This window comes from Microtus oregoni, unplaced genomic scaffold (genome assembly GCF_018167655.1).
Source record: "Microtus oregoni isolate MIOR12 unplaced genomic scaffold, Mior012 000018F_ref0000195, whole genome shotgun sequence".
Lineage (NCBI taxonomy): Eukaryota > Metazoa > Chordata > Mammalia > Rodentia > Cricetidae > Microtus > Microtus oregoni.
The window spans coordinates 23,402,191-23,429,870 of record NW_024543077.1 but is presented as its reverse complement, the minus strand read 5'-3'; the positions used below and the strand labels follow the sequence as shown (position 1 = coordinate 23,429,870).

Sequence of the window (27,680 nt, the reverse complement as noted above, 5' to 3'; positions counted from 1 at the left end):
TGATTTAATTCAATTTTCTGTCTTTCAATTATCTTAACTTTTTATTGTAATATAAAGATGCAGTATTGCACATCTAAGCAATGCTAAATGACTGATACAAAGATACTCTGTGTGTCCCTCTGAGATTGCAACAACCTCTCTGTTTCTCCGGACCTCTTTCCTGAGGCTTGCTTAATTATTTATTTGTGTTTGTTTGTTTGTTTGTTGAGACAGGGTCTCATGTAGACCAGGCTGACCTCAAATTCACAGTGTAGCTAAGGCTATCTTTGAACTCTTGATTCTTTCATCTCTCTTCCCAAGTGCTGGGATTACAGACTCTCTTCCTGAAAGCTGTTATTTATTTCCTTGTTTTCCTTTCTGCTGTTTATTGCCTTTGTTTTTATCCTTGAACAACGTATCATGGGATAGAATTGGCAGGATGAAACGCTAACCTTTGATGCTTGCTTGCTCGAGACTATATTTTCCAGATTCATCCATGCTGATAGAATCAGGTAGTTCTTGGCGATGTGATGATACAGCAGTTGAATGTCCCACCGTAATGGGCTGCTTCCCGCTTCTGGGACTTATGAGAGGTCCTGCTATAGTATTACATGTCTTTGTGTCCTTTGGCGCGGTTGTTGCCCAGGGCAGGAATCTAGCTCTGGAACAGCTTGCGGATGTGGACAGTTAACTTGCTATCTAGGAAATACCAAACTGTTTTCTAAAATTATTACAGTGTGAGGAGTCTGCTGGTTCTCTCCATGTATGTGACTCTTGCTGGCAAATGTCCCAGGGCTCTGACACCTCCAACATCTTGGGGTCACTGATATAATCCAGGCTTCACTTTCATGGCTTCGTGCAATGGCTCTGGGAAACTCCATGCAGGCACTCCTCTGCTGTATGCCTTGTCTCAGTGGCTCTCCTTAACCACAGAGAAAGACTCCACAACCCCCTCACTTGTGTCTCATCACAACTCCAAAGTCAGAACCATGTGGGTGATGCTGCCATGTTTGAATACCAGCTTGGGGTGAACCCTGGCCCCCCGTGAATCTCCTTTGTAGCAGCTTTGATATGTTGCTGCCTTAGGCCTTTTCCTTTCACAGGTTGGAAACTTAGATAAGTGGGGTGAGCCCTCTCTTTATTCCGTCCTCAATCAGGCCTCTCCTTAATCTTACCTCTTTCAGCACAAGCTTTGGCATCCATATTAAATCTCCTTGTGCTCTTTTTCTCTTTACGCTGTGTGTGCTGTGCTTCTTTTTGCTCTCCTTGCTCTTTTCCATTGCACAGCTTCGTAAGCGTGGTTACTAATGACCACGCAGCAGAGTTGACATCCAGCCGTCTTCAAATCTCCACCACCAAAGAAATTAGCCCATTGCTTTTCAATTTAGCAAGAGAAGAAAGCTGTTATATTCTTTGCCAGGATATCCCAAATGGTCTCTAGCTCGGTTGCTAATATGGTTCCCCTCTAATCCATCTTGCGCTGGGCCTCCATAGTCCGCGTTACCCTCAGCACTATGCCACTCTCTTCTAATCTCCTACTAGAATGGCCTGGTAAGCTCTTACAGTGCTCACCCACTTTCCTAACTCAAAGTCCCAATGTCCTCCACACACCAACATGGTAAGGCCTGCCACAGCGATAGCCCACTTCCTGCTACTACCTTTAGGTCGCTCACGTTGCAGTCGCCGCGATAAAACACCATGACCAAGGCAACTTATTAAAAAAAGCATTTAATTGGGCTTACATTTTCAGAGGGAGAGTCTACTGTGGTAGAGCAAAGGCATGGTAGCGGAGCCACTGAGAGATCACATCTGGATCTGAAGCACAAGGCAAAGAGCACCCTGGGAATGGTGCCAGGCTTCTTCAAGCTCAAATTGTGCCTCCTTGAACTCAGCACCTGCTGAGTCTTCCCAAAGAGTTTCACCAACTGGGAGCCAAGTGCTTCAAACAAAAGAGCCTGTGGGGGCTATTCTCATTCAAATTACTCACGCAGGAGTGAGGGAGGGGAAAAGACAAACACATAGACACACTAAAAGCTGGCGTGGTGGGGCTGATGGAGACGCCTCAGCGCCTAGAAGCTGAGTGTATTTTACATACAGTTGAACAGAGAAGTGGGCTTACTGTGTACAGTTGAACAAGGTGGCAGGGTTGTCGCTCACAGATAAAGAAGGAGGCAGGGTTTATGGTGTACAAGCCGAACCCAGGAGGCAAGTTTAATTTAATCTTGGCAGGCGCAGTCTTCAGGTCAAAATACGGGGGAGTGGAGAGAAAGCTGTGGTGGTCATTTTCTGCACACATTATCAACATCCACACATGGAAGGCTTCACTGTCTCTCTGAGCCTCACTCTAGAGCAGCGGTTCTCAGCCTTCCCAATGCTGCGACCCTTTAATACAGTGCCTCATGTTGTGGTGACCCCAACCATAAAATTATTTTCATTGCCATTTCATAACTGTATTTTTGCTACTGCTTGAATCACAGTGCAAATACTTTTGGAGACAGAGGTTTACCAAAGGGATCATGACCCACAGGTTGAGAGTCACTGGCTGCCCCAAAAGAGAGGCTTTGCCACTTTTCCATAGGTTTAAGGCTGAATTCCTTGACACGGCCGTGTCCATGTCAAGCAATACACGTTCATCCGGGACATTACTCACTCAGAGCTTCCTCTGCTCCCCTTAGTAAATCAAGCTAGTTAACATAGCCATACACATGCCTTTTTAAAAATTCAATCTCTTTCCTTCCCCTCCCCTCCTTTCTTCTCCTGTAGCTTACTGGCCTCAAACTCACTAAGTAGCTGAGGATGACCTTGAACTCCCAATCCTCGCCTTTCTGCTTTCTAAGTGATAGGATCTTTTTCGTTTGGATGGAATACTCTATAGATGTCCGTTAAGTCCATTTGAGTCATAACATCTGTTAGTTCTCTTATTTCTCTGTTCGTTTCTTGTCTGACTGACCTGTCCATTGGTGAGAGTGGAGTGTTGAAGTCTCCCACTATTGGTATGTGGGCTTTAATGTATGATTTAAGCTTTAGAACTGTGATAGGATCACGGGCATTCGCCCCTCACCCCTCCTGTATATGAAGTACTGGGACTGAACCCAAAGCTTCTTGCATTTTAGTCAAACACTCTACCAACCGAGTTGCATGCCCAGTACCTGCTCCATGTTCGTCGTGGGCATTTTTATTGTGTTTATTCGTGCATAGTCATTGTACAAAACAGGTTTCTTTATGACATTTTCATGCATGTAAGTCATGTACTTTGGTCAAATTCAGTTCCCATATCCTTTCTCACTCCCCTTCCCTAACACAGTTTAATCTTTTTGTCTATCCATGTACCAATACCATCTGGCCTTCTTATCGGAGTTTTGGTAGTTACTTTCATATTCTTTAAGAATTTCTAGAAGAATAGGCCTCTGTATAATTGCACTGACTCCCTAGGTAATGATAGAGACCTTTCTGTCTGTTATTTCTAGCTGGGTATAATGACACATGTCTGTAACTGCAGCAGCACTCAGGAGACAGAAGCAGGAAAATCATGACTTCAAGGCCAGCCTGAGATAGAAAAGAAAAACTGTTTCATAAGATCAAGGGCAGGGAGTGTAGCTCACTGGCAGAGTGTTTGCCGAGCTTGAAGGCTTTCATTTCCACCCCAGCACCTTTAGTCTATACACAAGGACACGCAGATGTGCGCACACATCATTCCTCTCGTTTGATCTTCTTCGTGATCCTTCAGTGAGGTTTTGGAATGATCTTTATAAAGGTCAGGCATGTGTTCTGTTAGATTTGTCTCTTAGTACCTTGTTCCTTGGTATCATTCAGAATAGATCTGTTCCTACAGTTTCTTACCTGAGGAAGATTTAAATGATGTCTACCTCCTCTAAGCTCCCAACCACAAGTTAAGGTATGGTTTCCCCTCCACTCAGGGGAACCAATGAGTTTCTTAGACTTATTTACAGAGCTATGGGCAAGGGGTTATGGGCAGGAATGTGGGTGGTTTCTAAGCAGCCACACCAGGTCTGCATGTATCATGGAAGATGATTCCCGCCAGCTTTGAAGTTGGAGACCCCTCCCCTTGTCTTTCCTTGCCCCTTCTCAAGGCCATGTGAGGTTAGAGCACAATTGCGCATAACTGGTTGAGAAGTGAGGCTAGATGCTTGGTTGAGGCTTCCATGGCCTTCTCTGCCCTTCCTCTTATGAGGGAGAGTCAACCTTCCACAACCCACCTGTGATGAACCTTTGCAAGTGGGCACAGCTGATCTGATGAAGATAGCAGTGTGTCTCAGAGAATACTGATATACAGCAGGATCTTTGAAAACACAGATAAAAAACAAAAAACCAAAAAGGTCCTCTTTGTTGTCACTGTTTTTAAGTCCTAATGATTTTGTCTGCTGACTCTGGCATCCAGCAACATTATAAAGGCTTACACTCTGTACACTTTTAAATATTCTTTAGACTATGTACATCCTCTATCACATTCTTGTGATTTTCCCGCTGCCAATCTGGATATATATTTCTTACCATCGTCTACTACCTTGGTCCTCACACAGTACTGAGCAAATATGCAGCAAACACGACACTGGGCTCGCTTTTCTGAGGAAGCGTAGCTTGTAATAATTTCTGGAGCTTTCTACCAATTCTCTTCTTCAAGAAAAGCATTCCTGAAGCGTGTGATAGCAATTGTCTATAATCCTCGCACTCAGGGAGGCAGAGGCAGATGGATCCCTGTGAAGCCAGTCTGGTCTACACAGAAAGTTCCAGACTGGCCAGGTGTCAACGTGAGAGCCTGTCATAAAAAAAAAAAAAAAACACAGAGAAGCATTCTTAACTGTCCGTGAACTTCGGGTGGATGGCCAATGGCAGCATATGCTCAGATAACCACCAGGTCTTTAACGTGGTGAATTCCCCTAATTGCTTCCCTCATGGTAACCCAACTTGTATTCGTCAGTAAGCTGGTTTGGCTATGATATCTTATTTTGCCAGGTTGAAATTGCTAAAATGCCATCCAGGGGTTTGCATCTATACTGAGTGACATTAGAATAAGTTCTTGCATGATTATGACTTTGTCCTCACTGTCTTGTTCATTTTCCAAATTGATTAGCATGAAAACAACAATCTCTTTGTAATCTGTAGATTGTGTGTGATTATAGTTTTTTTTTGTTTTTTTTTTTGTTTTTTTTTTTGTTTTTCGAGACAAGGTTTCTCTGTAGCTTTGGTGTCTGTCCTGAAACTAGCTCTTGTAGCTCTTGTTCGAGGCTGGCCTCGAACTCCCAGAGATCCGCCTGCCTCCCGAGTGCTGGGATTAAAGGCGTGCACCACCACCGCCCGGCAGTGATTATAGTTTTATATTAGTCACATAGGTGGGTTCCTTTTTTTTTTTTTTCTACATTGTCTTCCACAAGGTTTGTACATTTACGAGTCTTAGATTAACTTGGGCAGGTGTTTTTCAGCTGTGTGTTCATTTCCAGATTTATTATTTTGCCTTTATTACTTTCTTCTATTTGCCTTTATTTCACTGTTCTTTTTCTAACCTTTAAGCTCTTTACATCTCAAAAGGTTTCTCTTACAATTCTCATTAATTACTCGTTGCTTCCGAAGCTTTAATACCTAGTATCAAATATTAATACATAGCCTTGCAGCTTTATTCTATCTCCATACAGCCTTGTTTCTTGACCACAACTCTCTTAGCCTATCAGTTTTTCTAGTTATCTGTACCTATTTAATTTTAATTACTTTATTTTTTATTACCATTTGAGATAAGGTTTTATTCTATACCCAAGCTGGCCTCAAATTCTTGATCTTCCGCCTCTTCCTCCCAAGTACTGGGATTATAGCCCTGTCTGTACCACCAGGTCAGTTACCTTCCGAAATTAAACCTTGTCTTAGTTGCATCATGGTCACAGACTCTCGTTGGTATGTTCCAAATTTTCCAAAATGCTTCTAGACCTGCTTTCTGGCTTACATGTGTCAGATTTGGTGAGTTTGGGTGTGGGCTTTCAAAAACACTGTTATTTCTTCCTCATTTTTTTATTTTGCTTCTGGGGGCAGGGTCCAATTTTTACTGGTCTTCTAGTGAGCAGATGGTATCTTTTCCTTCTGCCCTTTCAGGCAGGGTTGCAGAAAGCAATGTCCAGATTCAGATTTAGCGAATAGCCTTGGGGCCAAAGGGTGACTTCTGCTCTCTCTGGCTCTGGCCTTCATCCTGTCTTCGTGCTACTCTACATCTTAGTTTCTTGCCAATCCATAGACTTTTCCAGAATGTATTTTAAACATTTTGCCTTGCGTGGGTAGGGGAGGAAGCCCTGAGTGTGTGGGGTCCTGAATGAATGTGTGTTGTTGTTACAGGATCCGCTGTAGATAGGACTCCAGCCTGAGGGAAATGGGAAGCCTTCCCTTCTGTCTGTGTGGATGTTGACAGTGTCTACAATAGACGTCCATCATAACTTCTCCCCTGAGATGTTCAGGACTCGAAGACTGACTGCGCCCCTCCAGGGGGTTCTTCTATGAAGACTGAACCTGCCTGTTTTATCCAGCTGTAGACTCTGCCTCCTTGTTTACTTGTGTGTAACAACCCCACCTCTTTGTTCAGCTGCGTGAAATAACCCTCCTCCATATTCAACAGTATATAACAAACAGGCTGAGCTTCCTGGGTGCTGCAGTTTCTCCCACCGAGAGCTCAGATCACTCAGGCTCAGATTTCTCTCTGTGTTTGTCTTTCCTTCACTCCCTTGCCACCCCAGGAAGGTCTGTCCCTATAACCATGCATCAACCTTGTATTTTTCTTTTTAGTGGGAGAGATGATCTGGACCCCGAGACAAGCATATTCCTAGAAAAATAAATCCATCTTTATTGTTCAGTAGGTGTTTATTGATTGCCTGGTATGCACTGAAGAACAGCTATGATTGCTACCCTGACGGGGTCAACCTATGTACCTGAGGAAAAAAAGTCCTTGATTAGGGGAGGGCAGTAGAAGCCATTGAGAGAGGATGATCAAACTGGGGACATTCTCATTTACACCTGAAAGCTACTGCTGAGCTCTTCAGGACTGGAGAGCAAGCAGACATAATGGTTGTCAGAACCTATGAAAAGTATGTGAGAGATGGAAAAGGAGGAAGGAGGGCTAACAGGGGCAGGCATATAACTGAGAGAAGAAAGAACCTGTAGTAGAGTTCTAAGGTACAAGAGGATGACTATGGTTGACATCAATTAATTGCACATATAAAATTACCCATGGACATTATGAATGTTCCTAAGTCAAAGAATCTAAACATCTCAGTGGTAAGCCAGTTTTCTTGGTTTAATCATTACACTTTACTTTACATGTATTGAAATGGCATGCTATGCTATGTCACCTAAAAATTTACACTCTTGTGAGTCAGTTAAAAATGAAGTCTCTTTTTCCAAAACCAGCTTTCAGAGTCTTGGAGGCCTGGGGACAATTTTCTGCATCTCTAAGTTACAAGCTGCGGGAGCCGATCTGATTCACTCCTGTCTCAGTCTGGGCTGGATATAATTTCAAAAAGAGCTGGGCATATGGTGATGGCACGGAAATGAGGGTTGTCATTTGACCCAGGAAATGCCAAAGCCAGAAACAGCAAAGTTGTCTTTCGAAGGTTTCAGTCCCCACCCCGCCCTGCCCTCTGAACTGCCAGACAGGAGTGCGTACGATTTTCCCCTCCTGACTCCAGAGAAAGATTCTCTTCCAGGATTTCCTGAAAGGTTCCTCTTCTCCTTCTTGACTTTGGTAATTTTAGAGTTTTGGAAATAAAAGGCAGGAAGGAAATGTCTTTCAGACAACTTCTGCTTTTCATCTCGCCAGCAGACTTCTCTGAGCAAGAAGTAAGCCTGCTGACTTCTTGTAAAGAGGAAAATGCAAGGAATATGGAAATGAACGTTGGAAAGGCTATCACATTGCAGAAAGGCTGGCTAAGCATGCAGAGCAGATGCACAGGAGAGAACACTGGGGCGAAAGGGAACTCTCTGGACGTGCTCCTCTGGAAGTCAGAGTTTTCATTGAAGGCAATCAATTACTGACTGCAAGGATGGGGAGAAAGCTCCTTTGCCTTGCTTTCAGAGGGATGGAGAGATTTACTGCAACCAGAGGGAGGCCACATATCGGGCAAATGAAGAGGATGTGACATATGGCTGTTGTGGCCGTTCTGCAGAGAACTCTAGACAGAAATACCCAGGCAGGATGGATATGCCACGGGAGTAGCAGATTGAGACTCTCCCCTAGGCTGCTGAGGAAGATCACTAAATGGTATGGTAGTGTCACTACCGGGATAGGAAATTCTGGACTGGGCCGAAAGGGGAGTGCAAAGGATGGGCTAGAATCTGACATCACTGTGAGCTTTGATGGGAGAGTGAAAGCCACCCACTCAAGCATATAGGTTTCAGAGGTGTTCAGTTGATGAATGTAGGAGGAAGGAGGAAGCTTCAAGAAGGAAATGGTGTCAAGAACGTCTCTTGAGATGCAGGTCCCAAAGGAGTCCAACATGTTTGGCAGCAAGAGGGACCTTGGTGACGTTAGCCTGGGCAGTATCATGAGTGGAGGAGGGACAGGCTTCCAAAGGAAGGAGACGCTTCAGTTATGCGGTTCCAGGTAGCTGGGTCTGGTGATATTGCCTTCATGAGATAAGCAGAAAGCCTGAAGGGTTCTGTTGGCTTAGCTGGAAAAAAAGGAATGGTCCAAAGTTCATCTTTACAGATCTTACGGCTTATCAAATCATTCTCAGATTTACCAAGCTTAAAGATAAAAAAAAAAAAGACGAATTAACCTCACATGAAAGATAGCTGATATACATTAATGAGTGAGCCCCAGATGTTTGATTAGAATGAGATATGCCTTTATGAAAATTAAGCATAATTAAAGTTTGAGGTGTCCTTGTATGAGCCGTTTACATGTATTTTGGGGTCCACTATTTGAGGTCAGTAACTCATATGCGGGACACAGGTAAGTTAAGGAACACAACTGGGAGTAAGGGGGAGTTCACTGAAGATGGGACTGGAGAAGATGCCCACACACAAATCTTTTGTGAATACTAGCTGAAAGAAAGTTCAAGCTTATATTAAAAACCATGGCCTATTGATATTCAAAACAACCATTTTCCAAGATGTAAATTGAAGAGCATTGTAAGATACTAGGAAAGACTTTAGCCACCATCACCTTGCTTTTCTTGATACATTGACTTTTTTTTTTTCATCATGTAGCAGCAATGAGTTCAGGTACTACCTAGAAACGGTTTAAGAATAGTTTAGCAAGCATGCCCATTCCATTTCTTAACTATCAAGGATGTTATTTGGGCGAATAAGAAACAGACACTGAGTAAACAGAGACAGCTTTATCAATCAGTAAGAATATGCTGTTCCGTCTACCGCCATACCACCCTGAACGCGCCCGATCCCGTCTGATCTTGGAAGAATATGCTGTTCCATAGCTTGTAATGGGAGGCTGCCATAGCCAACAAGTCCGGAAAACACATGGAGAGATGTCCATTCTTTTTCTTGTTTCCTCCTAGTGCTATTTTCCAAGACAGGGTTTCTCTGTGTATCCCTGACTGTTCTGGAACTCACCCTTAGACCAGGTTGTCCTTGAACCCACAGAGATCCCCCTACCTCTGCCTCCCAGTGCTGGCATTAAGGGCACACATCACCACCACCCGGCATAATGTCCATTCTTAAACAAAACATCAAAATAGCACAAAACACAAGCCCCAAGGGAAAAACATCTTCTACCAAACTACATAAGGGATAAGAAGGCCTCCCTTGTTTGAAATAGTGGAAGAAGACTGGTTAGATGAAAACAAAACAAATAAAATAAAACTAAGCTCCATCTAGACTAGAAGTGGGACAATTGGTGGGGAAAGGCTCCTGGCTATGGAACCGGAAGGTGGTAGGGTCAGAAGGTGAGACAAGACGTGAGCAGTGAAGCAGATGGGAGCTGGGTGTGCCCCAACTTCACAGGTATCAGGTACAGGAAGTCGAGGGACATTCAACAGATATTTAGTTACTCCCTGCACTGCCTCAGGCATAGTATAAGTCAGGCACCCCCCAGAGAAGGAGGAAAATGCTAGAAACGTGAACCAATCCTGAGTAAGTTGTCAAACCCCAAGGGGGCGGTGGCAGAGGAAGGGCGGCTTGTCTAGGGCTTCCTGAATGACGAAAGGAAGGAAGCTTGAGACTATTTCTCTCCCAAGGTAGAAGGTAGTGAGACCTACCCGAGAGAAACAGGAAAAGTTGAGTTGGAGAAAGAACGGCTGGAAAACAAACAGTAACAGCGCGTTCTACAGACCAGGCTGTAAGCCACATCGGCCGGTTCATGGGAACCACATTGACTCAAGGCGCCCATCAGGGAGGTGTCTCTGTTTCCTGTGTATTGGCTTGGATATTGAGGAGAGGGTCCTTTCTCTTTTAACTACACTTCTCCACAGTGGAGTAAGATCCTTCTAACAGTGACCGGAAAGTTTCGATCTTTAAAAAAAAAAAAATTTGCCGGTGAATAAGATGAAAAGCCGCAATGAAGCAAAAATTCCTAGTAGGTTAGGGTGTCTCTGTCGGGCCTTAGTTGAGGCAACCTGGTAGAATCCCACACCGTGGTACTAGAATGAAATGGTTGCCTGTGCAGAGAACTGGTTTCCTGGGCCCTAGCAGAGCCTATGCCCATCACGCTGTGTTGTTGTAAGGACACCGATGTGTCCCGGCCCATCCCGGAGAGAGTTTGTATAAATGTATGTCTCTATGGCCCCGACACTGCATGAATGTGCTCACCGTGCGCACGGAGAAATTAACAGACATTTGGTAATGTTGCCACAGGCTCCCATCTCTACTTCCAACGAAATAACCGACTGCAGAAAAACAAGATAAAAGGCAGCAGACACCCCTAATAGCCACTGTGGCAGCCGTTTTGTAAAGTGTACTTTTAAATAGGAGGTCTTATAACTGAACCTGGAGGGGAAATAGGCAAAGATACAGGCTCTGCAGTGATCAGATCTACGTGCACTCGTGTTACACGGGCATAGCGTTTCCACACCATCATGCAACGGACCGTGTTGCACTCTTTTTGGCAGCTGGGCTCTGAAACCCCGCGCAGCGCCGCAAGGTTGCCATAGGGACCAGAGGAAACTTTTCAAACGCTTCTTCCGAGGCCCTCGCGAGCAGCGAGCCGCTCTCTCCCGGCAGGGCCCGGGGCGCGAGTCCCGCGGTGGAGGCGGAGCTTGCGTCACGTGGCCGGGGCGGGGCGGGGCGTGCGCGCAGCCCACCGCCAGCTCGGCCGGCGCCGCGGCCGCGTCCCATTCATGAGGCCCGGCGGGCTCGGCTGTGCCCCGCGGCTCCCGAGGCGGCGGCCCCGCCCCCTGCTCGCCCGCTTCTCGCCGCAGCCCGCCCGGGGCGAGCGACCGTCCGCCGAGTGATTGCCGCGCGCGGTGCCGCAGGTAAGCGGGCCGGGGACAGCACCGGGGGTTCTTGGGGGCTGCTTCCCCGCTCGCGGCCTCGCCTCGCGTGGGCCACGTAGCCGCTGCAGCGCTTCCTGAGGACGCGCGGGCGTCTGAGGGGACAACCCCCACTACCACCTTAGCAGCGGTCCTCGGGGCCCAGCGCGGCGCGGCAGGGGGATGGCCGCCGAGGTCGTGTCTGCGCCCCCCCCCTCGGGCCTGGGGGAGGGGGCACCGGCTCGCGATCGCGGCCATCCCCCTGCCGGGGCTGGCGAGGTGCTGTTATTCCCCCAGGCGGTTGGCTCGCCCGCCGCTGGCTCCTGCAGGCCGTGGACCAGTTCAGATGTGAGTAGCCTGCTGCCCTTGTCCCTGGGGGCCCTGGAAGGTCCTGATTGGTGTGGGAGCCGGAGCTCCGCGGCCCAGTTTTGAGCGCCGCGGATCCACCCCAGCATAAGAAAATTATTTTCATTCAAATTTAGGATGGCTTTTCGGAGACGTAATTATGCAAAATAAGACTAGGAAGATCGCCCTCGCTTTCAGAAAGTACTGGAACGCTGGATACTTGGAGAGGCTCTGGGATTACTAAACAAGCGGCCACACGTATTTTTAATGCATATCTGAAACTTCAAAAAATTAAAAATTGAAACCGAGTCTCCTGCTTCGGTGCTAAAGCTATTTTGCCCAATAGTAGGGATCCAAGTTAGGTTGTTACTGAATCTCGGCTCACTAATTAACAGTATTTTGCTAATACACGGTCAGTTTTGAAGTCTATTTTGGGATCATTTGCCAGTTATTTAGAGTATGCGTCGATCTGACGTTGATTGTTTTCACTGGCTTAAGACCCAGAAGTGTGGCACTGCCAGCCACCAGGCGGAGGAGGAGACAGGTGTTGTTAGCCCTTGTTGGGCTGCCCTGCCCACAGAGCACGTTCACAATACCGACAGAGTGGCCACCTGCGGGCCAAACCCAACCAGAATTGAAAAGAACAAAGCTACGTGAGTGTCGGGCGCTGTGGGTGGCTTCTTCTTCCCAGTTAAATGAGATCTTGGTTGTGTTTTATCGGATCCAAGGGTCTTCTTGTTGAAGTGGTAGCAGGCATCGCTGTGGGACGCTAGAAATGAAATGGTTGGTTCCACTTTCGTATTTGGCACAGTTGAGATTCAAGAGAGAAGTCCTGTACTTAGAGACTCTGGGAATGGGAGCCTTTGAAAGCCCCTGAAGGTGCCAAGTGCAGTTAAGAAGTGGATAACAGGGTGCCCCGGGCTTTGTTTCTTATATGGCTGTATGCTTGCTCTCATCACTTGGCATTGTGAATTTTGGTTTATTGATTGGGCCATATCCTGCACTGGGCGCAGAATCTCTGCTGTCAAGACTCCAGTAGCTGTTCATTACCAAGTACAGAGAGCTTTGGTGGGGCTGGTTGAACATAGGAGGCAGCAAGCAGTTTGCCTTCGTAGGTCACTGGGAGCCCGTGGATCTTCCCTAAATGATGAGTTCATCACATTTTCTTGGATGGCATGCCACGGATGGGTAATAGTGGTGCTGCTGCAGGTCAGAGGTGGTCCGAGGTTAAGTTAGGCCAATGAACATTACCTTGGACATTTTGTAGTGTTTAAATATTAATATTCAACTTAAATATAGCACAGGTTACTGTGTGAACAGCTCTTCTCTTCAGCGTTGAATGCATAATATACATCAGATCTGGAACATTGAACTGGAATCATTCCTGCCAGGAGGTAGACTGGGCTGCCTAGCAGTCTGTCGACAAGTTTTTAAATCTTAAGTCTTTGTGTCTTTTAATTTAAATCCTTCGTACTTACCTCTAGGGACTGTCACTTTTTGTGTCTTTGAGCGTAGGGGCTATAGGACCTGTACCTGCTCTTTTCAGTTGGTAGGCAATGCTGTAGGAGTTTATTTGGAACTTTGCTTTAGCTGTCTCTGCTTCCCTTCCTTGCTAAATTAATACTTTTGACTTAGATGCAGGATCTCTGGACCTATGGCTTGCCTTCATGGTGAAATAGTTTTGTAGTTGGGCCTGCGGTTGCCTGAATTCTATAAAAATTATGTCTCAGTAAACATTGGAAGAGCTTGAAGATACCGTGTGGAGTGACTGCTCTCTGGTGGTACCTTGAGGATAATAGTTTTGGGGGACAGTCTTATACAGGTAGCTCAGGCCTTGAACTTTGCATTATAAGGTACCATGGTTAATTTAGGAGGTTTTGGGACTTGAACCCAGGGCTTTATGCATACAAGGCAAGTTCTCTACCAACTGAGCTATATCACAAGTCTCTTGTAATAAAGTATTTGAATAAATTTTCTTATTCGCCTTGCTGACAGTTGATGGCATCTACCTCCCCTGTCATTGCCATAGGTGAATGTGTGCACTTGTGTGCGTGTAAACAGAGAAAGGAGTCAAGTGTTACCTTATGTCATATTCTTTGGGGACAGGGTTTCTCCTGGAGGTCATGTTTTCAGTTACACTGGTAAGCCCCAAGTCTGTCTCCACTCCCCTGCCTGTCCCTCCCTTCTGCCCCCCGTGCTAGGCTAGTAGGTGTGTGAGAGATCAGTGGTGCTGGGCTCTGAACCCCGATCTTCATGGTTGTACAGCAAGCTTTTTTAGCTACTGAGCCATCTCCAGCCCCAGCAGTATACTTTAATAACTAAGCACTTTCCACATTTAGGTTCTATATTTTTCAAGATGAACATATGAGGGAAAATCGCTCACTCTTGGGGAGCACAGGAAATCAGTAGGGATCTCCCAAGTGCTGGTAACAACCTGGATACGGGTGAGCTGGCCAGAATACTGCCCTGCCGTTCTCGTCTGTTACCCTCTCCTCGCCCCTGTTGTTCATTTATGGCTGGAAGCTTGAGTTGATGCTCTCCTCACAGTCTGGAAGGAGATAGAGGACGGGAGAAAGAAAAGAAGAAAGCCTGTGGAGATTGCCACAGCTGTAATCCCCGCACTCTGTGATCCTGAGGCAGAAGGAGCACCAGTTCCAGGCTCAGGTAGCCTGGGATACACAGTGAGACCTTGTGTCAAAACAAACCAACGAAGAATGTGTTAGGCGATGAACTGTATTATCCTGTAACCTTGTGATGTGACTCAGGGCAACATGAACAGTTTTAATTTGATCACTGATTACAGCTGAGTCTTGTTTTAAACAACCATTTACATTGGCTTATTTGTGTGCCTGTATTCTGGAGCCAGTGTTAATCCACCGTGTGGGCTCCTAGGGACCAAACTCAGGCTATGGACCTTGCTAGCAGCGCCTTGCTGAGCCATCTCCCAGGCCTAGAGACCTTTGCCTTGAAAGCCTTTGGATATTAACTTTCAGCGATTTTTTTTAAACATGTGGACTTAGATGTTAATGATGTCACTAAGAAATGAGGAGAGAAAGAATTCTAGCTTGTATAGCCTATCAACACGGTTCTGTTGTCAGCTCCTCCAACCTCCATTTTACCTCTGCACAAAGCCAAGGTAGTATTTGATTGCTAGTTCCTTTTGAATTTGGGTCACCGCTGAGAAAGGTGGTGTGGTGGCGGATAACAACTCTGAGAACATGAGCTTTTAAAAATTGTTTGCAGGATGGCACTTTTTCTTACTCTGGAGCTTAGAATTGTGTAGTTTGGTACTTATCTCTCGTGACACACACTTTGTGAGCTGTCTGGTGTAGGTTTTGTCTCTTGGCTGGGTAGACACTGCCTTCAGAAGAACAGACCTGGTAGGCATTGGCAGCCAGTGGGCCCTGTTCTCACCCGGCCTTTATCCAGTTTCTCCAAAAGCCCTCACTTCTCTAGCAGATTTATTAGTTATAACTGAAGACTAAGTTAAATACCACTGACTATCTCATTTCATGTCACTTGCGTCTTACACCAGATTTCCTTACCTCATGTATTGCTTAGTAATATGTGTATTGTCTTGAGTTTTCATTTGTATCAACCAGAAGTGTAGATAAAGTGTTAAATGGTTTATAAATTCTTAGTTGTTTTCAGCTCCTATCTTTCCTGTTCTAAAATATACAGTGATTCTTAGTTTTCATCTTAGTTCTCTGAGTTTTTCCCCCTAGATACCAGTGTCCCACCTCCTTGTATTTTCTTCTGCTTCAAGCATTAACCCCCTTCGCACGGGGTGACATCTGTTACTCTATGCCTGTGCTGCTTCGGGATTTCTCTGGACTCAGCTGTGGATTTTTTGTAGTTGTTAGGGTGAATAACTTGGTCGTCTTAACCTTTCTGACAGTCTGGGTAGGCAAAGACCCTTTGCCTTTTTGCTTTCTGTAGACATTGACCTAAAAGGAGAAGTAACAACATTGAGTCCAAGTTCTGGGGCGTTAGTCCTTGAGGGTCGAGCATAGGCTCGTGAGAAAGTAGGAGACTCAGATTGGTGGCAGGTTGGGCTGACACCTGTGGAGTGGGTGTATGGAGACAGGATCTGTCAACTGCATGTGCTTCAACCTCAGAGGGGATGGACAGGGAGTGCTGGCCGGGAGCAGAGGCTCTTGCTGTAACTTCAATGCCTTGGGGGATTTTTAAGGCTTGAAGTATTCTCTCATTATTTTTGGAGTAATAGTTAAAGTATTTAGTGGGGGCCTAAAGAGGCAAGAATTGTAAAGTTTACGGAACATGACTAAAGAGCAGATTCCAACAAGAAGATTCTAGATTGAAAAAAAGTATTTGATCTTAGTGGTTACATTAGTTTTTGTTGTTATTGTTGTTGTTTTTGAGACAGGGTTTCTCTGTACCTTTGGAGCCTGTCCTAGAACTAGCTCTTGTAGTCCAGACTGGCCTTGAATTCACAGAGGTCCGAGTGCTGGGATTAAAGGTGTGCACTACCACCACCCGGCTTACATTAGTCTTCTTTATTAGATAAAGAAGAGGAGCTTCAGGTGGGAAAAGCATCCTTCAGAAGTTTTAAGATTGGTCCAGGAAGAGAAAGTAGGTGTGTGGTACCAAGTAGCTTTAGTGGCTGTTTGAATTTTTGCTTTTAGCTATTTCTGAAATGTAACGGAAGGAATAGTTGACTCAAGAATATTTATTTAAGTACCTGTTTTTAAGCCTATAGTACAGTGGTTTCTCCCATGTGTCCCACCATGCCTTTTTAAAAAAAAAAAATAAATAAAAAGTTAACAAAATTTCAAACAAAAAGTTCATTGATGAGGATGGAAATGAATTGTGATCTGGTGATTTCCCGCCATGTCTGTAGTTAACAGGAATTGAAGCTTGGATCAGCGCTCCTTGAGTTGTGCTACATTGTCTCCAGTGGCTGACTGTGTAAACTTGTGGTCTTTATGAAGTGAAGTGACTGTAAGTCAGGAATGTCTGGGCTCCATGAAGTATCTGTGGAGATCAGCCTTTTGTTTAAAGTGATGGCGCTAGTCTTTATTTTCCTTTTTAAACACACCAAAGTGTCTGTCTACACATTGTTTCTTTAAAATGTCTTGCCCTTGTTTTCAGTAAATAAGAGGCACCTATTTGACATTATAGCCATAGCATCCAACTAAATATGAAGGACGACTTAAAAGAAACTGTAATTTACTATTATTTCGGGCAAATGCTTATTAGGAAGGATTGATTTTTCAGTTGTAGGATTTTCTAATGGTTCACAGCTTACCTAGTTCATAGTAGCCTACCGCACCGGCATGACCAGAAAGGTAGGACTTCGGAATGTGAGGTTTCAGTATGGTCTGTCCACTAAGCGTAGTCTTCAGGCGGTAGAGATGCCTACTACTTCGTCTCTTCTAAGGCTGTGTCTTGGTGTCTATAAAAACTTGTGATTGCTACTGTAATCTCTTGATTGAGCACCTTCTTTGGGAGTCATTGTGCCAAGAGCTTTATACTGATTATGTCTGAGGAGTCACAACAGTCGTGCTAGGCAGAGATAATAGCCCTGTTTTCTATGGGAGAATGCTGGAGCTAAGAGGTTTCCGGAAGGCCAGGCAATTCCCATGGCAGTAGCCACCCTCCTTTGCCCTTGTCTCCTGGCCCCACTGCCCGAGGATTTACAATTCGTAAGCATTTATTTGACATCCCTAATCAATTTTAGGAATCTGTTTTTATTTGCATTTGATAGAATAATTTATAAATGGTAATAGCAAGCACGCGTCTGCTGTGGAACCTTAGGTTTCTCTAAAGCATTTGTGTGTGCAGTGATTGAGCCAGGGAGAGAAAACAGTGGGGAAAGAAGTGGAGTTGAAGAGGTCGCCACGCCTGCTCGTACCTGCCCCGGAACGAGTTGATGTTCCCTGCCTCCCGACCACTGGGTGGAGACTGCGCCAGATGAAAGCTATTTTTCAAGAAATGGGATCTCTAAATTCAAACACGGGGTTGGACTGTTTGAGACAGGCTCTGAGTAGCCACTATGCTGCTGCCTTGAAGTAAGTTTGTCCCTGAGCTGAGGGTATATCCTATAGCCCCTTCTTTTCTGGGTCCCCACTGTGCAGGAGAAGTAGTAAAGGTCAGCACTGGATGGAGTGAGTCTTTGTTCCATCATGTGGGTACCCAGCTGAGACCTCAATACAGTGGAGCGTGTATTCACACGCTCTACAAACAGTCTTGTCTTTAACTGGTACTTCCTCACTGTATCCTTTGCCTTGCTCAGTACCTACACGTGCAGGTAAGGTCCCTGTGGTGGAATTTTACTCCATATAATAGAATAAATGACCTAAGAACCTTTAATAAAAAGAAATATATTCAAAACTATGACTACACTTAAAATGTATTAGCATATATTTATTGTGCAAAATAACTGATTTCATTATGGCATTTTCTCATGCATACTCTTGCATACCTAGTTGACTCAGTTGTCTCTTTGGAGAGCTGCTTGGCTAGTTCTGATGAGTAGATGAGGGTATGTGTTAGACCATATGGTAGTCTATATGGTAGACCATACCTACATAGAAGTCAAGAGGCCAGGTGCAGGCTGAGAACTCCAGCTGGACTAGATGCCAGGGTTGAGAGTCACGGGGCAAGGGGAAGTTGCTTCTTTTGTCTGAGAGTAACTTGCAGTGTAGTTGGGGGAATGAGCTAGTCATCTTAGATACAAAGCAGTTTTCTAAACTGGGTATCGGGGATGAGGAATGGGATTCAGTTTAGGAGACTGGAAGTGAAAAGCAGAAGAAATATCTTGGAGAAAGTGCTGTTTATATTTTTTAATGTGCAAGTGTTTATTTGAAGGATTGTTTTGTATTGTAATGTAACCATTTTGTGTGCTTGCATAGAATTTCTTCCTGGACTCTTAACCTTCTTGTGTCAATGTGAGCATCTCCATGAAGGACTGTCTGCATCAGGCTGGCCTGTGGGGGTGTCTGTGGGGTTGTCTTGGTTGCTTTAATTGGTGTGGGAAGACCCACCCTGAAAGTAGACTCTACATCCCCTAGTGTGAGGCCATGAACTGTGTCAGGGTGACAACTTCTCAATGAAGCTGTCTAATATTTTCTCAATTTCCTCTACTTATATTTTCATAACCAAATATTGTTCAGAACTAAGCGTGTGCAGTGATTTTACTATTTACTACACATGACGTAAATACTCTGGCGTGAACAGTGTATGCTGGCTTTCATATCCAGCTGCCCGTGGAGTAGCTGTCTTGTCCTGAGTGTCTCTCATCTTCCCTCTGCTGGGGCTCTTGTCCTAATTCTTTGCTCACTTTCTCTCTACTTTTTGGAATTGCTACTTTTGAGAAGTTAACTAGTTTTTTTGTTTTTTTTTAAACTTTGTGTTTTTCTTTTTTCCTTCTGATTCTTTCTCGCTCCTCCTACTTCATCACTTTTAAAAATGTTTGACTATTTTTTTGCATAGAATTTCTTCCTGGACTCTTTCTCATGGTAGGATAGGTTATGACTTATTAAGAGGAAGACCGTGGAGAGTAAAGTACCATAATTTGACTTAATAATGACCGTGGCCTTGGTCACCAGGCTGAGGTTATGTTTATCAGATTTTTCTCCACTGAAAACCTAATCTGTATTTTTAAAAGATTTTTTATTTTATGTGTATGTGTATTTTTTCTGCATGTATATGTGTACACCATGTGTGTGCCTGGTGCCTGTGGAAGTCAGAAGAGGGTGTTGGGTTCCCTGAAACATCATTTTGTCTTGATTATCTGTAAAAGTCTTCTTACTGAGTTAAGGTTAACAACTAGAACTCAGAGCTTAGATTTCCTGTTTCGGAGGACACACTCCGACCCCTGATAGCATCATGGAAGGATAGGTGTGCTGCTGTGTAAGCTTCGCAGGGTGTCCAGTCACAGGAATATTTTACAAGGAAGAGCAGAAAGAAAGCCCTTAGGAAATGATCCTCAGATTTTAACTGGAGATTTTTGTTCAGTCTTGTGTAACTGCTAACATTTCTGCTGACTCTCAGATTTTATCAGCTGAGCATTGCAGTCACCGCGTGCTTCATTCTTGCTTGCTTTCTGAAGTAATTCAAAGGGTGGCCGAATTGAAGAAAACAGCATCAGGGCCTGGTTCTACAGAATTAATCTTGTCTCTTTTACAGGATAGTCATGTGACCAAAGCTCGGCCCTGTGCTTCCCTTGGGTCTTTATTTTCAGGTGGCAGCCTTCCTGGACTTGTGCTTTAAAATACCCTGCCATATGTTTTCTTACTTTGGTCTTTCAGGGCCTTCACCTAAAGCAGCCTCTCCCCCTCCCTCCTCTCTTCTTTCCCCTCCTTCCCTCTCTTCCTCCCTCCCTCATCTCCTTTTTCTAGCTGTCCTAGTCTAAGACTTACTGTTCTTGTTGCCTTCTGTTGGCATAAGAACACAAAAGTGAGTGAGGTGGCTTGTCCGCCAGGGTTACTGCTTGATCCTAGCCTACAGAGAATGGTGTGTGTAGAACCTGTCAGGGAGTGAAAGGCCTTGAAGTTGCTGCATCCCTGGTGCTTCACCAACTTGTTGCTCTTGGACCTGCTGCTCTCTTGTTGAGCCCACCTTTGACAACCTGCTCTTACAGCTCCATCTGGAGGGAGGGGTAGCAGACTTTCCTCAAAGGGATTGCTATAGCTTTGACCTCACTAGTGTTCCTTTGCATTTGTGTTAGGTTTAGAGAAGTACAAGCCTCCAAAGAAGTATACACATTTATGAAGTGTTGCCAGTGACCCTGCTTTGCAAAGATGTGCAGTTTGCTTTTGGGGTTTCTAGCAGGCACAGAGATTTTGATGGCTGAAGGAAGGCCTTTGGAGAACCAAGTAATACTTGGTGGGGGGAGGCATTGTTCTGTTTGGGGAGATATATGTAAATATGTATGGGGGAGGGCACACTGTCCTAGGATGTGAGAAAACAATAGTTATTTCTGCATCTTCTCTACCTGTTGAAATGGGGGGTATTGATAGCCATTTTACAGATATCATGTAACACTATTAATCTAAACCTCAATTGTATATCAAATTACTTCAGGTTCTTAATATTATTCTTTATTATACATGTAGTATAAGGAAACTGTTGGTACTATTAATAAAAATGTAACTGTAGAGGAGGATGATTAAAAACACAGCCAAATGTACAAAGACTGTTGTGGTTTTCGTGTGTGTGTGTGTGTGTGTGTGTTAAACCTAGTGCCTTGGGCATGCTAGGCAACCATTCTACCCCGAGTGACATACCTGGCCCATATTTTGCCCATGTTATCACCAGTATATAAATTTCATTTATACTGTCATTCTGGAAAACACCTCTCTAAATTATTTCTTTAATGTCAGTGGTAGAATATATTTTTTACTTTTCAAGTTTTTGGAAATTGCTAAAATCTTATTCACCAGGTCAGTGGTGGCACATGCCTTTAATCCTACCACGCAAAATGTAGAGGCCAAGGCGTCTTTGAGTTTGAGGCCAGTCTGGTCTACAGAGTTAGTTCCAGGACAGCCAATGCTACAAAGAGAGACCCTATCTGGGGCGGGGGGTGAGGGAGAAGACAGTTAATCATTCATATAAGAGTAATGAATTAATTTTTTGGCTCATAAGTGTTGTGTATGACTTAATTAAATTGCAGGAGTGCTCTTAGGCATTGATGATCCAGTGGTTTAGCGTGCTGAGTGCTCTTCTCAGAACCACACTGGGTTCCCAGTGCTCCTGTCAGACGGCTCACAAGTACCTGTAACCTCACAGTCAGTCCATATGCACATAATGTAAGAATAATAAAAATAAATTTTTGAAAAAGGAAGAATTTTTCCAGTGGCAAAGAGGAACTGATAATGTACTAGATGATGGTTCATTGATTTATCACAACTTTAAGAGCTGACTCAAACACAGTGTTCATGTGAAACAGATTTTGCTGAGATGTAAATGTAATTGAAGAGTGTTGCACGACAAGTTGGAAGAAAGGGATCCTCTGGGGAGAGCACCTCAACTGTCTAATACAATCTCACACTGCCTGTTTGTGGCTGGAATGTGGATTACATCTGTCCTGTTGACGATGAGCTGAAGAGTGGAGTACCATTGATCAAGCTCGTTGGAATGGGAGAATGATTTGTAAAGCTAAAAGAGGCTCAGAGAACTGTTTATGTCAGTGAGAAATTAGATTCAATCATGCGTGTGCTTTCTTGTGTTCCCTTCTGAATCGTGAGCTCCCTTATGGCAGGGCTCCAACCCCAACCAACCCCAACAGTTATTGGTTAAGCACTGACTGTGGATAGGTCTTGGGGTTATTAGATGGATAGTTTTGTCCTCCTAGAGGCCAGTCTAGGCTGCCTCGTGAATTCTGCCCGGGCTGAATTGTAAAAGCCTGTCTCAAAGCTAACCAACCAACAAGATAAACAGAACTAACTAAATACATGAATGCTGGTGATTCCCAAATGGAGTAGTTGCCAATAGAGGACTTTCAAAGTGATCAGATTTTTTTTTTTTTTGATTGTCACAATTTCGGAGAGGGTGCTGCTGACATCTAGTGGTTGGAGGCCAGGGACCCTGTGTGTCTTTTTATTACCAAAGAATTATCTGACCCCATATGCAAAGATTGGAACACCCAAATTTAAATTATTAAAAGCGACAAATCCAATCACTACTCCTATGACCTGGCCTCCATTCCCACTGACCACCCCATCCCATTGTTCTGTTTGTTTGCAGCTGTCTGTTTGGTGTGGCTCAGGACATGTAGGACACAGATAAGAGGCAATCTCACTGATACTAGCCACCAGTTCTCTTAGGCATGTTGATTATGTGTTAAAAAAAAAAAAAAAGATCCGGGAACTCTGAAAAGGAAAAAGCAGACAGATTTTGTATTTTGGATACTCTGACACTGTAACACTTTCTAGCGTGCAGGGGCCAGGCTTAGAGGCAATGGCCTATAGTAGGAACTGTTTGGTTCGTGAATATTTTATTTCCATATCCACATCTTTGAGTGATAGGCTTGCATGTGTGTATATGCTGTGCTACTTTATTTTAAGAACTGTTGTCATATATGTAAAGCCAGGTTGAGCATATGTAATGGCTATTTTTTGTTGTTAATTTGACTACTTCTGGACTTAACTAAAACCCTTGTGAGGAATTTTTTTAATTAAATCCTTTGAAGTGGGAAGACTAACTTTTAATCCAGATCTTCTGAGATGAGAAGATCCACCTAATACAATGAAGAGCAAATGTGTGGTTGCAAGCAGGCTCTGGAAGTGGTCTGATGTCATCCCCATCTTCTTCACCACTGTAGCTAGCACCAGTACTTTCTCGCTGATAGTACATAGTTATGTTTATCAGCTATTTGTGCCCTTCACAAATTTTTCTTTTGAGTTCCTTCTGTGTTTTCTGTTCAAATGCACTTTGTATCTGAAAGAATTACTATACCCCTTCCCAAGAAACCACAAACCTGAAAGGTTGTTAATGGGATTTCCAGGTTCTAAGTTCTTAGTCTATACTACAGCAGCAATCCATTTCCATAGGTGGAAAAAGGAGGGTGCCTGATACTACTAGTATTTCTTAAATTTTAAAAACTTAATTGTTCGAACATAGTGAAAGACGTCATAGGAACAAAATTATCAGTCACCAGCTTTTCAGGGAGTCCAGAGACTCTCAAGATGGCAGTGTTGTGGAGAACCATCAGGGAAGGGAAAGTCCTCTCAGGGAGTCCAGGAATGTTTTCTTTGGCCAGCGCACTTTAAAAATTATATTTTAAAATTTGACAATGAGACTTGTATCTCAATACTTTTTTTTTCTTTAGCCAGGACCCACTGTGTGGTCCAGGCTGGCCTAACTCAAGACACTTCAGTCTCTTGAATGGCGGATCATATGCCATCTCGCCTGTTTCTGCAGGACTTCTTGTTTGTGAAATGGGATGACAACAATACTTAGCATGTCATTCCTGTGCACCCGTGTGCAGACTGGGTTGAGATGAAAGAGCTAAAGGACATAGAAATAAAGTTTTATATAGTACATAAGCTGTGTGTCTAGAAAAGAGCCAAGGACACCCGCCCACAAACACACTCCACTCACACCCCCTACACTCACACATCCCCCGACACCCCCGTACCCTCATGCCCCCCCACATACACCGTACATTCCCACGGACATGCACCCCCACACTCCCCACACAATCCTCACACCCTACAACACCCCCTACACATGCACACCTCCCACACCCTACAAGCCCCCCACATCCACACCTCCTACACCCCATACACACACACACACACACACACACACACACTTTGCTTCCCCTGGGTAGAGGCTTTCTTCATTATTTCTGGCTTTATTTTATGGTAGCGTTGGCCAGAGACTCTAGCCAGAGAGCATAATTCTGATCCTTAATTGGACTGTCCAGCTTCCCTCTCTTAATGGGCAGACATGCTTGTAGGCTGCAGCCAGGCCACTCCTCAAAAATATCCAGAGAAAGCATGACCAAGACCATTGATCAAGAAGGATTAGAGTTCAGAGCCATGCATGGTTCAGACTTTCCAAATTAAGGTATGGACATGCAATTTTCTAAGGGTATTCCACACCACAGAAGAAATAATTTATTAACCCTTGAATATAGTAGATGAAAATATTGAGCAATCACTTTTTTATTCACCAATAGACAGCAAAGCAAAATGCAGAATGTGCTTTATTTTGTTTTGGCCAGACTGGGTGTTAAACCCAGGGCCTCATCATGCGTACCACTGAGCTACCTCCTCAACCCCGAATGTGTTCATTTTATATGTAAATGAGGAGTCTTGAAAGAAGTTGTTTAGTCTTTGGGAATCATTTTAATACTCCTCCAGGTATCTAATACCTTATCATATAAAGTCTACTCAAACAACAAATATACTAGGAACTAAAGAGATGACTGCAGAAGTACATAAAGACCAGGGGACCCTCTGGCTTCTGCTTTGTGTTCTTCTTACACATTCACAGTTGGTGCTGTTCTGTTTAGTTTAGAGATTGAGAGAGAGTATTAGGAAACACCGAAATTGAGTACCATACAGCTGTTACCTGCTACACAGGTGACAGATGTTGGCTGACCCTGAGAGTGGTAGCTAGAGGAATTTCTCCATCAGTCTCTTCAGGTTGTTTTAATAGTTTAAATAGAAAGTTGTAACTAATTATAGCTGTATGAAGAAACTGCTTTAGTATCGACGATCTCTTCAGAATAAGGAAATCCTTATTTCAGGTGAGCTGTGGTTCTTTTATCATGTGAGTCACTTTGTCATGAGTGATCTCGAAGCCATAGAATTATTGAAGTGAAGGTTATGGAATTCTCTCTCTCTCTCTCTTTTTCTTTTTTTTTTTTTTTTGAGACATGGTGTCAACTGTGTAGTTTAGTCTAACCTCAAATTCAAGGCAGTACTTCCTCCAGCTTCATTGTGAACATATGGGCATGCATCACCACATTTGCCTTGGATTTATGGTCCTCTTTGTAATTGCCTTTTAAAAATATTCTCATGATGATTTTTTACTAATCAAAATGCAATATTCTCTAGTTCCTTGTTAATACGAAAGGAAAGGATTGTTGTTCTCCAGTGTAAACACTAGAGGGAGTTCAGTCATTTTTGTTATAAATTGAAAGGAATACTAGGTTGTAGCCTGAAATAATTTGTTGCGTCAACTTAATACAATTTCCTTACCTGAAATTTTATCATTTGAAGTTTCAAATAAATCTTTATTCTTGCTTAAGCACATGATAGCAGTCATGGTGGCGACTGCCTTTAATCCCAGCACTTGGGAAGTAGAGGGGCAGGTGGATCTCTGGTTTATGTAGTGGGTTCCAGGACAGCCAAAACTATATATAGTGAGACCTTGTCTTTAAAATAAAGAAAAAGAGGTGGAGGGCAGGGGGAAGGAGAGGAAGAAGAAAAAAGCCTTCTAGAGCTAGTTGTCCCATGTGCCTCTGGGGTTAATAATGTGTATATATGCTACCTAGCATCATATATCGCCTGTGGAATCGGAACAGGATTCTGATTCTCTGGACATTGTTTTAAACTTTGTTTCTTTGAAAAATTAAGTTTTAGGTGCTGGAGAGATGGCTCAGTGGCTGCTCTTCCAAAGGTCCCAAGTTCAATTCCCAGCACCCACATGGTGGCTCACGGCCATCTATAATGAGATCTGGTGCCCTCCTCTGGCCTAAAGGCAGGCATACAGGCAAAACACTGTATACATAATTAATAAATCTTTGAAAAAAGGTCTTAGAGGCTTTCTTCCTGTCCCTTCCTCCTACCCTTTCCGCCGAGACGGTCTCATTTTATAGCACAGACTATTGTTGAACTTGCTGTGTAGCCCAGATTCACCTCCTTCCTGAGTCAACCTCTTGAGTGCTGGGGTTGCAGGTATGCACCACCACATCCTGCGCCCCACTTTTTTGCTTTGAAAATCACTAAAGAGCTAACATTGTAGCATTTCCCTATAGTCCCGGCCTGGGCAAACTAAGGAACCAGTTCCAGGAAGTAAAAATTCGTAAAAATGCTGTGCAAAAGGAAAGTACTCAGGATTCAGCTGTTTGTGTTTTATTTTATTTTATTTTATTTTTTTGGTTTTCGAGACAGGGTTTCTCTGTGGCTTTGGAGCCTGTCCTGGAACTAGCTCTGTAGACCAGGCTGGTCTCGAACTCACAGAGATCCGCCTGCCTCTGCCTCCCGAGTGCTGGGATTAAAGGCGTGCGCCACCATCGCCCGGCTGCTGTTTGTGTTTTAAATGGGGGAGTGGGGGAGAGGCATCTCCTTTAGCCCAGGCTGGCCTCACAACTCCCTATGTTCCTGAGGATGGCGCTAGACTTCCTGATCTCCTTCCCTTCACCTGTGTTGAGGGAACAGGCATGCACCATCCCACCTGCTTTATTTGACTGCTTGCTGGGGATTGAACCCAGGGTTTCCTAAGAGTTAGGTAAGCACTCCTACCAAACTGATGGAAAGTGTCACCAGGTCAGTCTTGGGGAAAACTGTAGGTGTGTGTGCCTGTGGTGTCATAGCTTATCTCTGTTGGGTCCACGGTACATGTTCCTTTGCAGCCAGGACAGTCTGTGAGTTATTCATCAAAACAGTGACACACAGTACTGAGGTGGGCCAGAAAGCCAGCGGCTGCTCTGTTATGAAAGGGGACTTGTGAGGTGAACCTTGCCCAGACAGAGTTGTTACACCCACGGCCATTGCCCTATGGACTCTCCCTGCTCTTCATCTGTTGAGCTTCACCCCCGTGTCAGGTCAGCTGCTTTCCTCCGCCCCAGCACATCCTCTCTGGCTCTCAGCTTGGCAATCGAAACAAACAAAACCAAACAAAGAACTGGAGAAACTGAGGGAGTCATGTTCTGTACCTATGCCTTGAGTGAGTGACGTCTGGCTAATTGCTCTACCACTTTCTGGGCCTTAGCTTCCTCGTATTTAGAATAGATGGTTTTTCTCTTTTCCATCTCACACCACCTTCTGCTTTTCTGCTTTCTTTCTACATATTTTCTTACCCTTATCTTATTTCCTCTGCCTCTGACTTTGCATCACCTTAGGTGATTTCTCCTTAATACCCCTGTTCTGTTTTGCCCATTCTTCTCCCCGGCCTCTCATTTCTTCCTCGTCTCAGAGTGAGGTTTTATTTCTCCTGTCTGAAGCTAGGGCCCTGGAGCTGCTGCCCATTGTGGAGGAAGAGACTGGAATTTTTCACATGCCATAACATTCCGGCCATCAAAACTCTTGTCACTTTTCTTGTGAAGGAAGGAAGTTGTGTACTGATGTACAATTAAATGGCAGGTGAATGCAGACGTATTGTCCTGACAGCAGCTGGGGAATGAATTGAATATACAATGGGCTTTCCTATTTCTCATGTTGGTGAGATTGATTTTTCACGTTTTCTTTTGTGGGCAGAGTAGCACGGTACATACATGAAGGTCAGAGGACGGTTGATGGA

The 27,680-nt window shown here is 44.3% G+C and overlaps 1 protein-coding gene across 1 annotated transcript in view; it reads left to right on the top strand.

Annotated features, from left to right (window-relative positions):
- The first annotated feature begins 11,272 nt into the window (after nucleotides 1–11,272).
- Nucleotides 11,273–27,680, top strand: part of LOC121458880 (phosphatidate phosphatase LPIN2) — a 67,034-nt gene continuing 50,626 nt past the window's right edge. Inside the window, exon 1 of the mRNA XM_041668239.1 lies at nucleotides 11,273–11,399. The gene's annotated coding sequence lies outside the window, so the exon portion shown is untranslated. The remainder of the gene's footprint in view (nucleotides 11,400–27,680) is intronic.